The sequence below is a fragment of the Salvelinus fontinalis genome, chromosome 16 (assembly GCF_029448725.1).
Source record: "Salvelinus fontinalis isolate EN_2023a chromosome 16, ASM2944872v1, whole genome shotgun sequence".
Classification (NCBI taxonomy): domain Eukaryota; kingdom Metazoa; phylum Chordata; class Actinopteri; order Salmoniformes; family Salmonidae; genus Salvelinus; species Salvelinus fontinalis.
In genome coordinates this window covers 702,093-718,344 of record NC_074680.1, presented here as the reverse complement: position 1 = coordinate 718,344, position 16,252 = coordinate 702,093, and the positions used below count along the sequence as shown (strand labels likewise).

The window sequence follows — 16,252 nt, the reverse complement described above, 5'->3', positions numbered from 1 at the left end:
AACCGAAACAATCCCGTATGGTGTAACATCGACACAGACACAGGAGACAATCACCCACAAACAAACAGTGAGAACACCCTACCTAAATATGACTCTTAATTAGAGGAGAACGCAAAACACCTGCCTCTAATTAAGAGCCATACCAGGCAACCAAAACCAACATAGAAACAGATAACATAGACTGCCCACCCAAAACACATGCCCTGACCTAAACACATACAAAAACAACATAAAACAGGTCAGGACCGTTACAGAACCCCCCCCTCAAGGTGCGAACGCCGGGCGCACCAGCACAAAGTCCAGGGGAGGGTCTGGGTGGGCAGTTGACCACGGTGGTGGCTCCGGCTCTGGACGCTGTCCCCACACCACCATAGTCACTCCCCGTTTCTGTCTTCCCCTCCCAATGACCACCCTAAAACTCACATCCCCTAAATAAACGGCCAGCACCAGGAGAAGGGGCAGCACCGGGACAAGGGGCAGCACCGGGACAAGGGGCAGCACCGGGACAAGGGGCAGCACCGGGACAAGGGGCAGCACCGGGACAAGGGGCAGCACCGGGACAAGGGGCAGCACCGGGACAAGGGGCAGCACCGGGACAAGGGGCAGCACCGGGACAAGGGGCAGCACCGGGACAAGGGGCAGCACCGGCACAAGGGGCAACACCGGCACAAGGGGCAACACCGGCACAAGGGGCAGGTCCCGGCTGATATACTCTGGCGGATCCTGGCTGAGGGACTCTGGCAGGTCTATGCAGGCTGACGGCTCTCGACGCTCATGGCGGGCTGACGGCTCTCGACGCTCATGGCGGGCTGACGGCTCTCGACGCTCATGGCGGGCTGACGGCTCTCGACGCTCATGGCGGGCTGACGGCTCTCGACGCTCATGGCGGGCTGACGGCTCTCGACGCTCATGGCGGGCTGACGGCTCTCGACGCTCATGGCGGGCTGACGGCTCTCGACGCTCATGGCTCTCTGACGGCTCTGGCTGCTCATGGCTCGCTGGCGGCTCTGGCAGATCCTGTCTGGTTGGCGGCTCTGGCAGATCCTGTCTGGTTGGCGGCTCTGGCAGATCCTGTCTGGTTGGCGGCTCTGGCAGATCCTGTCTGGTTGGCGGCTCTGGCAGATCCTGTCTGGTTGGCGGCTCTGGCAGATCCTGTCTGGTTGGCGGCTCTGGCGGCTCCTGTCTGGCGGGCGGCTCTAGCGGCTCCTGTCTGGCGGGCGGCTCTAGCGGCTCATGGCAGACGGGCGGCTTTGCAGGCTCATGGCAGACGGGCGGCTTTGCAGGCTCATGGCAGACGGGCGGCTTTGCAGGCTCATGGCAGACGGATGGCTCAGACGGCGCTGGGGAGACGGATGGCTCAGATGGCGCTGGGGAGACGGATGGCTCAGATGGCGCTGGGGAGACGGATGGCTCTGGCCGGATACGGCGCACTGTAGACCTGGTGCGTGGTGCCGGAACTGGAGGCACCGGGCTAAGGATAAGCACCTTCCTACTAGTGCGGGGAGCAGGAACAGGGCACACTGTATTCTCAAAGCCCACTCTATACCTGATGCGAGGTACCGGCACTGGTGACACCGGGCTGAGGACAAGCACATCAGGATTAGTAGGGGGAGAAGATACAGTGTGTTCAGGGCTCTGGAGACGCACAGGAGGCTTTGTGCGTGGTGCCGGAACTGGAGGCACCGAACTGGATACACGCACTACAGAGAGAGTGCATGGAGGAGGAACTGGGCTCAGGAGACGCACTGGTAGCCTAGTGCGTAGTGTAGGCACTGTAGGTACTAGGCTGGGGCGGGGAGGTGGCGCCGGAAATACCGGACCGTGGAGGCGTACTGGCACTCTTGAGCATTGAGCCTGCCCAACCTTACCTGGTTGAATGCTCCCGGTCGCCCGACCAGTGCGGGGAGGTGGAATAACCCGCACCGGCCTATGTAGGCGAACCGGGGAAACCATGCGTAAGGCCGGTGCCATGTATGCCGGCCCGAGGAGACGCACTGGAGACCAGACGCGTTGAGCCGGCCTCATGACACCTGGCTCAATACCCAATCTAGCCCTACCAGTGCGGGGAGGTGGAATAATCCGCACTGGGCTATGCACTCGTACAGGAGACACCGTGCGCTCTACTGCGTAACACGGCGCCTGACCGTACTCCCGCTCTCCACGGTAAGCCTGGGAAGTGGGCGCAGGTCTCCTACCTGCCCTTGGCCCACTACCTCCTGGCCCCCCCCCAAGAAATTTTTGGGTGTTACTTACGGGCTTTTTGGGCTTCCGTGCCAGACGCGTTCCCTCATAGCTCCGGTTCCTCTCTCCGGTAGCCTCTGCTCTCCTTAGTGCCTCCAGCTGTTCCCATGGGAGGCGATCCCTACCAGCCAGGATCTCCTCCCATGTGTAGCAACCCTTTCCGTCCAATATATCGTCCCATGTCCATTGCTCCTTCTTTTCCTGTCCCTTACTCCATTTACTCCGCTGCTTGGCTCTAGCTTGGTGGGTGATTCTGTAACGGCGTTCCTCTCTCTCTTCATAAGAAGAGGAGGTGTAGTGATCGAGCCAAGGCGCAGCGGGTTGTGAAAACATGATGAGTTTTATTTATAAGACAAAACGAAACAAACTATACTTGAATAAACTAACAAAATAACAAAACGAAAATAGACAGACTAGTACGACGAACTGACATAACACACGCAGAACGAACGAACAAGTACTTACTACAAAAACGCACAAACAAACCGAAACAATCCCGTATGGTGTAACATCGACACAGACACAGGAGACAATCACCCACAAACAAACAGTGAGAACACCCTACCTAAATATGAACGCAAAACACCTGCCTCTAATTAAGAGCCATACCAGGCAACCAAAACCAACATAGAAACAGATAACATAGACTGCCCACCCAAAACACATGTCCTGACCTAAACACATACAAAAACAACATAAAACAGGTCAGGACCGTTACAATGTGATGATAAAAATATATAGAAAAGTTAGTGCAAAAAGACAGTCCGGGTAGCTATTTGGTTAAATATTTAACTGACTATTTAACAATCTTACGGCTAGTGGGTAAAAGCTGTACAGGGTCCTGTTGGTTCCGGACTTGGTGCATTGGTAGTGCTTGCCGTGCAGAAGCAGAGACAACAGTCTATGACTTGGGTGGCTGGAGTCTTTGACCATTTTTAGGGCCTTCCTTTGACACCGCCTGGTATAGAGGTCCTGGATGGCAGGGAGCTCGGCCCGACTATCCTCTGTAGTGCCTTGTGGTCGGATGCCAAGCAGTTGACATACTAATGCGGTGATGAAGCCAGTCAAGATGCTCTCAATGGTGCAGGTGTAGAACCTTTTGAGGATCTGAGGGCCCATGCCAAATCTTTTCAACCTCCTGAGGGGGAAGAAGTGTTGTCGTGACCTCTTGATGACTGTGTTGGTGTGTTTGTACCATGATAGATCCTTGGTGATGTGGACATGTGGAGTAACTTGAAGCTCTCGACCTGCTCCACTACAGCCCTGTGAATGGGGCTGTGCTCTGCCTTTAGTTACTAATCACTAACTATAAGATTTCACCCTTCTTATAACTGTAAAATACATTTGTGTGTTTTGCGTTAGAGAACATTTGCATATTTTCTAAAGATCTCTCTTGATCAAAATGTCTGCCCCACCGCTATGTACTTCACACAGAGCAATAGCTTGGCTCCCTGAACTCGTTAGGAAGTCGACTTTAATCTTTCATAATTAATCTTGTCCTTCTATGACAAACTGAAAGTGTTTTTAATTTGAAATCCATTAATCATTTTAGATTACTTTGATGAAGTTGGCTATAAATTGACGTTTCAGACAATCATTAGGCAAGGGCAATTTAAGTGTAAGAAAGGATGATACAGTGTCTGTGCCACCAGTAAATACAGGTAGTAGTGTTAATCCCCCCGCATCCGGGCAATTTTCTCATGGCTTCTGGAAATAAATGCTTTCGGCATACTCAACCGGTGTCGCTCATTCAGCCGATATAAACTTTTTTCTTTCCCCACTAAGTAACCAGTCGGAGTCAGAACCCGCGCCTTCTCAGGTCTCTCCTCCACCCGTTACGAGGTCTTAGCCATCGAAACCTCCCACCATTAGCTCTGACAAATTGAAAACTCTAGTCATTGGCGACATTACCCGCAATATTAGACTTAAAAATACATTGTTCACCAGGGGGCAGGGCTACCAACGTAAAGGCTAATCTGAAATGGTGCTGGCTGACGCTAAAACTTGCGAGTGTAGATGGTATAGGGATATTGCTATCCTCGTCGGCACCAACAATGTTAAGATGAAACAATCAGAGGTCATCAAGCTCAACATAACTTCAGTGTGTAACTTAGCTAGAAAGATGTGTTGGCATTGAGTAATTGTCTCTGGCCCCCTCCCAGTGATGAGCTCTACAGCAGACGCAAATTAAAACTGGTTTAAAACGGTTTTCTGCCAATCCTAAAAGATAGAATTTGTAGATAGAGTAACTGGCCCTCTTTCTCGGACTTCCTCACAAACAGGACTAAGCCTGGCCTGCTGAAGAGTGACAGACACAATCCAAGCTGGAGGGGTGCTCTCATCTTATCTATCAACACAGATAGGGCTCTAATTCGTCTAGCTCCACAATGAGATGAGAGTCCATCACAATGAGAACGGTTAGCAAGCCTGTCAGCTTAGTGGAGTCTGGCATTATCACAGTCAGCGTAGTCAGCACAGCTTTCCTCATTGAGATCGAGTCTGTGCCTTGATCTAGGTCGGGCAAAGCTAAACATGGAGGTGTTCGCTTTAGCAATCTCACTAGAATAAAGACCACCTCCATTCCTGTCAATATTGAAAGAGATTGTAATATTATCTCATATCTCAAAATAGAACTACTTAATGTCAGATCCCTCAATTCCAATGCAGTCAGTCAATTAATGAATCACTGATCATAACCTTGATGTGATTGGCCTGACTGAAACATTAAATCAAATTGTATTTGTCACATGCGCAAAATACAACAGATGTAAACCTTACAGTGAAATGCTTACTTACAAGCCCTTAACTAACAATGCAGTTTTAAGAAAAATACCTAACAAAACATGGCTCAGGCCTGAAGAATGTACTATGTTAAATGAGGCGTTTCCTCCTAGTTACACTAGTGACCATATCGCCCTCGCATCCAGCCAAGGCGGAGGTGTTGCTAAATTTACGACAGCAAATTAAAATGTACAAAAAAACTTTGTCTTTTGAGCTTCTAGTCATGAAATCTATGCAGTCTACTCAATCACTTTTTTATAGCTTATGTTTACTAGCCTCCTGAGCCGTATACAGCGTTCCTCACCGAGTTCCCTGAATTCCTATCGGACCTTGTAGTCATGGAAGATAAAAAAACGTTAGGGTCACTTTAAGAAAAACAACAATGAAGACAATGCGGGCGCCAGCCAGAAAATGTGCCATGGGGAAAAAGTTTGTGCAAGGCCTGTTCTGACTAGAGATGTGCAATGTCTTGAGACTTGATCTGGGGAAGCGCTTGGTCTCTCAGAGAAGAGAGAAGTTTGTCTGGCTCAGTAAAGCTTCAAACATAAATTGTCCGCAACAGTGAAATGGGATACTTCTTTTGTGAATTAATTATGAGGCGGAGCATACCTCAATTCACTCTGTTGTTAGAATATCATTTGAAATTGACAAGTTGAAACACAGCCAATAGATCAGGTATTCCCAAACTGGGGTACCCGTACCCCAAGGGGAACGCCCCCCCCAAAAAATGCATAACATTTTAAGAAGTATTATTTTATTTTTGAATTTGATTTTTTTTTTTCACATTTTCCAGCAGTGCATTTATATTTTCCAACGGGGCTATACATTTGGGTGAGTTTTTTTTCCTCTCCTGGGTAGCCTCGTTTCACTGCCAAAAATAAAATGTATCCATCTCGTGTTCAGCGAAATAACAACACAATGTCAAATACAGGTAGCCTAGTCAAATAATTAACATCCAATTACATTAACCGTTAATCTCTCGTGGGAATTCCACTAATGGTCTGTATGTAGCCAAACATAGCTGATGCTCATTTTGGTAACTCTACTGATGGTGCAAAAGCCATGACAGGGAGACATAGTGGAGTGGTAACGCGCGTGCAAGCAGTTGCTCCCGACGCCACTTGGGTACACTGCAACATCCACCGAGAGGCACTCAGACTATTCTGCCTTGGCAGATCGCGCTGTTAATACACTGATGCCCTTTGTAACCACATACCTTTTGTGAGAGTGGATTCTCGGCCCTCACTAGCATGAAAACTAAATACAGGCACAGACTGTTTGTGGAAAATTATTTAAGACTGAGACTCTCTCCAATACAACCCAACATTACAGAGTTATGTGCATCCTTTCAAGCACACCCTTCTCATTAACCTGTGGTGAGTTATTCACAATTTTCGATGAACAAATAAAGTTATATGTAAGATGGTTAAATGTTGCTATAAATAATTAGCCTCCACAGGATCGGTGGGTCCCCTGCGGGACGGTTGAGCTAACATACGCTAATGTGATTAGCATGAGGTTGTAAGTAACAAGAAAATTTCCCGGAACAGAGACAAAGCTTACATTCTTGTTAATCTGACTGCGCTGTCCGATTTACAGTAGCTATTACAGTGTAGAATACCATGCTATTGTTTGAGGAGAGTGCACAGTTATGAACTTGAAAAGTTATTAACAAACCAATTAGGCACATTTGGGCAGTCTTGATACAACATTTTGAACATTTCACTGGATCAGTATAAACTTTCCTGACATTTAGTCCTAGTAAAAATGTCCTGTCTTAGTTCAGTTAGGATCACCACTTTATTTTAAGAATGTGAAATGTCCGAATGATAGTAGAGAGAATTATTTATTTCAGCTTTTATTTCTTTCATCACATTCAACAGGAAACAAAATAGGTAAAATGCCAAGTGGGTGAATACTTTCGCAATCCACTGTATACATACATACATACATATGAACACTTAAAAAAAAAATACTTTTATTCCCCGCAAACCCTTCCACCCCTCCCCAATTGGAGTAAACTAATAAACTATAACACTTAGGCTTCTACCTATATGGACTATTCACATTTTACAATAATTGTATTTTGTTTGTTTTTAGTCCTGGCCTTCCTCTATTTCTGATGTCCATCCAGTTTGATTTCTATTTGTAACTGTGCTATTTCACAACATTTCTGAACCTATATACATTTTACAGACCCCATTACATTTGTTATCTTGTTGTTATTAGTCCCACCCTTCAGCTCCATTCAACCTCTCCCATCTATCTCTTTACACCATCCATTTAGGATTTCTATTTGCCATATATTTGTCAACTGTGCTGTGATGCTTCACAGAAATACTGAACCTTTCTATTCTCATAACTTCTACAGATTGTAAATGAAAGATAAACATTTTTGCTAAAATAATTATTATATTATTGATCTATTGACTATGTCTTTTCAAATCAACCAGTATTGCTATCTGCAGCGTTGGTTCTAGGTAAATGTCAGCCATTCCTGGACCTGTGACCAAAAACAAGTTACATATGGACAGTACCAAAATAAATGATCTAATGACCTGCAAAGATTGTATCCCCCATATATATAACGTTCTAGTGGTTGCAAGAATTTTGTATAATAATACAAATTGAAAAATGTGACGTTTTGAAACCGGCGTCGTTTGGCGTGGCAATTCATAAACCATGTGCCATGGAATCGAAAATCTCTTCCCATTTATATGGCACAGTTGTCAATGTTTTGGTCCTTAAATGAAATTGGTATATTTATATTTATCTTGTTCGTGAATCGGGACACAACTTTGATGGTCTTGAGAAATGTGTGCTGTAAACTTTCACCAACTTTTTAGTTAGGTACCCAATACATATAGACAACCAATGAATGTAAATCTTCCCAGTTACTTGTCTGGCACCAGATCTTCCTGACAGAAACCCTGATATATAGTATATACTGTACAGTGCCTTCAGAAAGTATTCACATCCCCCAAATGTTGTTGTGTTACAAGTTGGGATAAAAATGTATTTAATTGTCAATTTTTGTCAACTATCTACATAAAATACTCTGTAATGTAAAAGTGGAAGAAAATGTCTAACATTTAAAAAAAAAAAAAAAACACTAGGTCAAACCTGAGTCAATACGTGTTAGAATCACCTGAGGCTTTCCATAAAATAGATGGCAAAGTCAAAGATACTGGTTTCCCCTATCCATCTGTAATGAAGTTTTCAATAAATACTTACAAATCCTAACCTATCTGACAATAATAAAGAAATGCATTTTGGCGTCGTAGCATGTCGACGGCATATCTCTCTCTGGGGCTAGGCCTAAGCTTCTCTTTTATAAATACATTTTTTAAGCTGCAATATGTCACTTTTTGAGAGACCTGGCCAAATTCACATAGAAATGTGAGCTATAGATCAGTCATTCTCATTGAAAGCAAGTCTAAGAAGTGGTAGATCTTTTTATGTGTGTTATTTCTATACTTCCTGTTCTCAAATGTAGTTTTTGCGTCTTTTACATTTGGTTTTGTACACCAGCTTCAAACAGCTGAATATACAACATCATGGGTTATGGCAAATATAATTTCACGGCAGTTTACATAGTATAATGATTCTCTACACATTACTTGCTTTGTCACATTATCTAAATTTAAGTGAACTATTAGAATCTTGGCAAACAGGAAATGGAGGAGCAATTTCTGCATAGAGCATTTTTGAATAAGAAAACCCTTTATTAAGGCTTAATATGTGACTAAGAAGTGATATTAAATGCCTTATTAGCTAATTATATACACTTATAAACTACAAATAAGTGCCTAATACGTATGTGTTCCTTTAAAATATAGTGTCACCAATTTCTCCTCATAGCAATAAAAGCACGTGGTTGTGGTGACCTTTTCACCCCCCCAAGCACAGAGTTACAGTATACATACTGGATTTTCTTAGTGTGTTGCATTATTGAAGTCTTTTATATTGTGGCAACATGGTCATTGTATCATGCCATTAAGCCCACAAACATTTTGTTTGATGTCAGTTAGACTTGGGCTATTTGGAGTAGTAAGATGAATTGCTCCTAAAGATCAGATTGTGTACAGACTATACCAACCAGTTCTGAATGAGAAATGATTCAATATAGGTCATGATGAAAAGCCAAGGAATCAGATGCAACACTACGAGCCCCAAATTAATTTTGGATCAAATCAGAGTAATTCATGCGTCCATGACAACAAGTCTTTACTAGGCCGATTTGAACGTGGTAGCTCGAGGTAAATATGTTTTCCTGGAGAATGGCCATTTGCTGTTCTTGGCTTAAGTTACATCATTAAAACCTGTGGCGACAGGAGACAGCTAATTTTCCCAATTAACAGCGTGATTAAGGCAAGCAAGGGTGGTCAGGAGCAATGAAAAACCACGACCCCACCTCCCTCTCTCACCCATAATGGGTCAGATTACATACCCCTGACCAGACGAGGGCATATGAACATGTGCAGAGGAGCCAAAGTAAATCCCCTCTTAACACATGAACAAATCTGATTTCCCAGATTGTCTGCAAAGCCTACATCTTGCATGACAAGCGACTGCTCTATAGAGAGATGGAGAAAGCCTAATTTGTAAGCTAAAAAGCTTGATTTGCATGAAAAATGAACAGAGCATAGCTAAAGACACGTTGAGCTAATGTGCGCTAATGTGATTTGCATGAGGCTATAAGTAACAAGAACATTTCCCAGGAAATAGACATATCTGATATGGGCAGAACGCTTAAATTCTTGGTAATCTAACTGCACTGTCCAATTTACAGTAGCTATTATAGTGAAAGAACACTATGCTATTGTTTGAAGAGAGTGCACAGTTATGAACTTGAAAATGTATTAATAAACCAATTAGGCACACTTGGGCAGACTTGATACAACATTTTGAACAGAAATTCAATGGTTCATTTGATCAGTCTAAAACGTTGCACATACACTTCTGCCATCTAGTGGCCAAAATATAAATCACGCCTAAACTGGAATAATACATTGTGGCCTTTCACTTGCATTTCAAATATGATGGAGAAAAAAAATCATGTTTTTCTTTGTAATATCTTTTACCAGATCTAATGTGTTATTCTCTGACATTAACTTCACATTTCCACAAACTTCAAAGTGTTTCCTTTGAAATGGTACCAAGAATATGCATATCCTTGCTTCAGGTCATGAGCTACAGGCAGTTAGATTTGGGTATATCATTTTAGGTGAAAATTGAAAAAAAGGGGCATTCCCTTAACCAGTCAAAACAGTTTATGTATGAACCAAACCCTGAAATCAAATAAGAAGATTACTATCGCGTCCTTTACCCCTTTCTGGGGAATTTGGTCCAAACTCCGCAGACGTTTTTAGGTGTGAAATGTGTGAAATGAAAAACAAGTTTTGTCTTACATTTGTATAGTAAAACATTCATCATAGCTACACTGCACTCAATGAAAAGTCATTATTAATAAAAATGTTTGTGATACTGACTCAACTAAATGAGAAGTCACATCGACTCTATTTTTGCACTTTTTACCCAGCATGCTCTACTGCAGATAGAATTTTTTTGCATGTACATTGAGTGATTGATTTAATATTATGCTACACAAAGATAATAACATATACATTTTTAGAAACGCATAGCAGGAAGAGTAGGGAATTATGGAACACTTAGAGACGTGAGGGTATGTGGTCGACTCCTGTTGTAGAAAAATGTTTCGAAATAGTGTGTCTGTGAAAACACATTTTGCACTGTTGTTAAAATAATTTGTTTTATTTAGTATAGTAGAAGACTCTGTCCTAAGCATCCTAAATAATGCCATGGACTTTTTTTTATATAGTCAACTAAGGGGAAAGCATGATGTAAGATGCAAAAATATTCCTACTGATTATAGGCTACTGAAGCCAACAATTTTCCGCTGCACCACAGAGTATTGAAGAAAACAGTGGATAAAGATGGCGACAATCCCACGCTGACGTTTATTGCTGACCAGAAGATGTCCCTAATGTGTATTGTGAACAGATAATGAAGCTCAGAGTAATGAAATGTTTTTTTTTTAGCACAATTTGGTGAAAGCGCAGAAGCCTTCAGAAAGCCTTGGTTTCCCATCAGTAAGGTTTGAAAATTCTGGCAAAATTCCCAGGTTTACCAGTAATGCCGGTTGGAAGATTCCTGGAAATCCTCCAACCAGGATTTAATTTTAGTCTAGGAATTTTGCAACCCTACTTGTAGGCCTTTAAACCATGATCTTCAGGCCACTGTATTAGGGTAAAGTTAGGCTTCAAGATAAAGCCTTATGAGATACTGTATGCAATGTCATAAATCATTTAATTATAATGATATCTGCCTGTCACGATCGTCTTCTGGTGAATGAGTGAACCAAGGCGCAGCGTGATATAAATACATCCTCTTTTTATTTACGAAGAAGATGAACACGAAACGAAACACTTTACAAACTAACAAAACAACGACCGTGAAGCTACAAAACGAAAGTGCACACACAAGCTACTAACGTTTAGACATAGACAAAAAACACATACACCCCCCATGTCACACCCTGACCTAACTAAAATAATAAAGAAAACAAAGATAACTAAGGCCAGGGCGTGACACTGCCTCGGATCTAATTTCATGAAGGCCACAGTACTGAACATAAACAAATTCAACAATGATGTCTCTGTCACCAACACATACAGTCATGTGTGCTAACACTACAATACTCTTAAAAAGGCAAGGCACACTGGGAAATTATATTGGAGGCATGGCTTAGTGGGGTCGTTACTCAATATTTTAAAGCTGATACAACAGGGTCACAGTGACTATCGGTTTGAGTAATGACACAAAATCACTTTAATCTGTACTCAGATATATTAAATGCATTGGGTTCCTTCAAATGTTTTGAGTAATGACATCACATTGGGGTTTACAGTGTAGGAGTCAACTAATAAACTTTTCTTTGTCCTTCCTTCTACTAACTTAGTGGGTAATAAGATACGTTACCAGACTGCAATAAAAAAAATTGTCAAAGCAGATGCTCGCTTCCTATTATGCAAATCAGATATTCTGGGGGCTGTATTGACTAAGACATCCTACTGACTCATAGCGGAAGGAATTGCATTTCTTAAGATTTTTGAAGACTCACTCACTCGGATGACTCTCATGCTCCACAACAAAGAATGTGGTGGTGCATGAGAGTCATCCGAGTGAGTAGGTGTTTAACCATAAGGGCGTTTTGTGCTTTTGGGCGCAATACGTCTAACCCAACATGCTTCGGCCCTGCAAAGACAAAATCAAGCTGTGAAGACGCAGGAGGTGTCAAATGTAATCAATGGGAGGTTCTTGGGATAAGGGCATGAGCTGAGCCAACAGATAGAATCTCATCTCCCTCCGGCTTGCATCAGCGAAGGTAGCCCCTGAGCAATGGTTCTCCTACATAGGGATTTGCTGATTATCACTCTTCAATAGGCATATCAAACATGGCGTAAGGAAGCCTTCCCTCTTCACCTTCCTTTCTTTCATGATCACCGATAGAGCTTGATGCTTGGGGGAACATTCATCTGTTGCGGAAGCTGGTGTGGATTGGAAAGGGAGTGGTGGAGGGATATTGATACGAAGGCAAGGGAGGTGTTTGAGGGGTAGTTAGCAAGCACAATTGTTTCTGGCAGCTTGACCTTTCAAATCAGACCGTGGCTTGAACCTGCTTCACCTCTGGGAAAACCAGTGGAGCCAACGCCACCAGAATGCAGAGCACTGCCTTACGAGCTCAGTGCCAACCGGCAAGGGAGTGGGCTCCAGATGTGACATGTCGCACCGAGGACTGGTTCAATGGGAACACCAAATAAATACATTAAACATGGGACAAACTCCTGGGAGAAGAGAGAGGATTGGAGCAGCATATGTTGTGACCTATGCAGTCTATTCTTCTCTCAGACCCAGGGAAAGTGACAGTGAGGAAATTAGGGATAGAGGACTGTCCAGGGACCACACATCCTTACTGGCAGGAACCAGGTATAGCTAACTGGTCTAAGATTACACAATCTAATACCTATATAACGTATTAGACTATAATAATTTACTATAATAGTACAATCATTTGTTGGATAATATATTATATATTTTTTGGTTTGTAGTATACTACAGTGTATAACCATACTATATAAGGTGTTTTTTCCAGGCCCAGTGTCTGGATTGTGCTGCTGTTCCTGAGGATGTGTATGGGTTAGGATGAGTCAAGAAGACAAGCACGACCCTGGGACACTGGCAGAGGGATGGAGGAGCTGTAAAGTGCTTAGGAACCAGAACGGAATGAAGCATTAACAATAGATCCCAGAATGCTTGATGATGAGGGGAAGTAGGCAGGACTGTCTGGACACTAATGAACAGTGATGGGCCTCCACCAGTTCACAGGGGCAGACTGGGGGGGGGAAATTTCAGGTGTGCCAGGGCTTCTGGTAGGGCCATTTGGCTAGGACTGCTCTGCCAGCTCCTAATGAGGAGCAAGGTGCCAGGTGTGTGTGTAAATTGCAGATGATGGGGGTCACCATCTTGTGGAAAACTTCTCTGTCGGGGGAATTACACAGCCCGCTAATCTAATCGGGCTTCCAAAAACCGAGCCTGACAAAAACCAGAGTTTACAACGTCACGCGTCAGGGGCTTCGGAAAAGTCAATTTATCTTGTGTGATGCGGCACCTTATGCGATATGTTAACTCCCACTGTTTGGAATCAACTTAATCTTGTCCAGACCCCATGGCTGGAGACAAAGCTGCTTTTTCAGATGTGTTTATTCCAGGCCGGCAAACAGAATGAAAGAGACAGCTCTCTGCGAGCCGCCCCCCAGGCTCCTCTGATTTCAATGCCATACAACTCTCCTTCCGTGGCCTCCAACTGCTCTTAAATGCAAGTAAAACTAAATGCATATATACATATATATATATATATATATATATACACACACACATATACACATACATACTACACATACAGACTTTTTTTAGAATATACCTTTATTATTCCTCGCAAACCCTACCACCCCTCTCCCAATTGGAGTAATTGGAGATTACAATTGGAGTAAACTAATAAAACAATAACACTTAGGCTTCTACCTTCAATTTATACATATTATACGCATTTTACAGACACAATCTATTTTACAATAGTTATATTTTGTTTGTTTTTAGTCAGTTTGATTTCTATTTGTAACTGTGCTATTTCACAAAATGTCTAAACCTACAGTTGAAGTCGGAAGTTTACATACGCCTTAGCCAAATACATTTAAACTCAGTTTTTCACAATTACTGACATTTAATCCTAGTAAAAATTCCCTGTTTTTGGTCAGTTACGATCACCACTATATTTTAAGATTGTGAAATGTCAGAATAATAGTAGATTAATTATTTATTTCAGCTATTATTTTATTTCATCACATTCTCAGTGGGTCAGAAGATACATACACTCAATTAGTATTTGGTAGCATTGCCTTTAAATTGTTTAACTTGGGTCAAACGTTTCAGGTAGCCTTCCACAAGCTTCCCACAATAAGTTGGGTGAATTTAGGCCCATTCCTCTTGACAGAACTGAGTCAGGTTTGTAGCCCTCCTTGCTGGCACACGCTTTTTCAGTTTTGCCCACCAATTTTTGATGGGATTGAGGTCAGGGCTTTGTGATGGCCACTCCAATACCTTGACTTTGTTGTCCTTAAGTCATTTTGCCAAAACTTTGGAAGTATGCTTGGGGTCATTGTCCATTTGGAAGACCCATTTGCGACCAAGCTTTAACCTGTTTGGCATGCAAGCCCGACGTCGGTACACTTATGACAACAGCCACTTCAAGTGCAGGGCGCGAAATTCAAAATATATATTTTTTAAATATTTAACTTTCACACATTAACAAGTCCAATACAGCATATGAAAGGTACACATCTCGTGAATCCAGCCAACATGTCCGATTTTTAAAATGTTTTACAGGGAAGACAAAATATGTAAATCTATTAGCTAACCACGTTAGCAAAAGACTCCACTTTTATTACTCCATCAGTTTTTGACTCCATCCGTAGCTATCACAAATTCGGCCAAATAAAGATATAAATAGCCACTAACCAAGAAACAACCTCATCAGATGACAGTCTGATAACATATTTATTGTATAGCATATGTTTTTTTCGAAAAATTTGCATATTTCAGGTATAAATCATAGTTTACATTGCAGCTACATTCAGAAATTGCACCGAAAGCAGCCATAATATTTACAGACACCAACGTCAAATAACTAATTACTCATCATAAAACATTTCTGAAAAATACATAGTGTACAGCAAATGAAAGACATGCATCTTGTGATGGGAGACAATATTTCCGATTTATTAAGTGTTTTACAGCGAAAACAAAATGTAGCGTTATATTAGCTTAGCACAATAGCCAGAAGCACTTGGGCGCCTGCGACTACGACAGATATATGAAACAATGTCATAAAATGGGTCTTACTTTTGCTGATCTTTCATCAGAATGTTGAACAAGGTGTCCTTTGTCCAGATGAGTTGTTGTTTGGATTCAGAAGGGCAACTTTCTCTCTCCATTTAGCAAGCGCGCTAGCCGGGTTGCACGGATCTCTCCATGTAAACAAACGGAAGAGAACGGAACACGGCAAAACTCCCGAAAAAATTTCAATAATCTGATGAAACTATATTGAAAAAACATACTTTACGATGATATGGTGACATGTATCAAATAAAATCAAAGCCGGAAATAATAGTCGCCTATAACGTCAGCAAAACAAAAGGCAACCCCACTGTCCAAATCGCGTTCTTCAGAGTACCGGAAATGGGGTACACGTCATTCCAAGAGGATTTATTCCATCCCAGATCGAGATAATCACCTCATTTCTTCTCTCACAGCCTTCTTGACACCCAGAGGAAGGTGTATGACGTGCATGTATACTAATAGCTCCTGTGCCCATTTATAGGCAGGAAGAGGAAGAGAGCATCGATTTCAGACTTTGAACTTCCGGGTCAGGAAAAGTGCTGCAGAATGAGTTCTGTTTCACTCAGAGAAATAATTCAAACGTTTTTAGAAACTAGAGAGTGTTTTCTATCCAATAGTAATAATAATATGCATATTGTACGAGCAAGAATTGAGTACGAGGCCGTTTGAAATGGGCACCTTTCATCCAAGCTACTCAATACTGCCCCTTGCAGCCATAATTAACTTCCTGACTGATGTCTTGAGATGTTGC

The 16,252-nt window shown here is 42.7% G+C and overlaps 1 protein-coding gene across 1 annotated transcript in view; it reads right to left on the bottom strand.

The window, feature by feature from the left end:
* Nucleotides 1-16,252, bottom strand: part of LOC129812506 (ALK tyrosine kinase receptor-like) — a 779,676-nt gene that overhangs the window by 238,500 nt on the left and 524,924 nt on the right. The window lies entirely within an intron of this gene.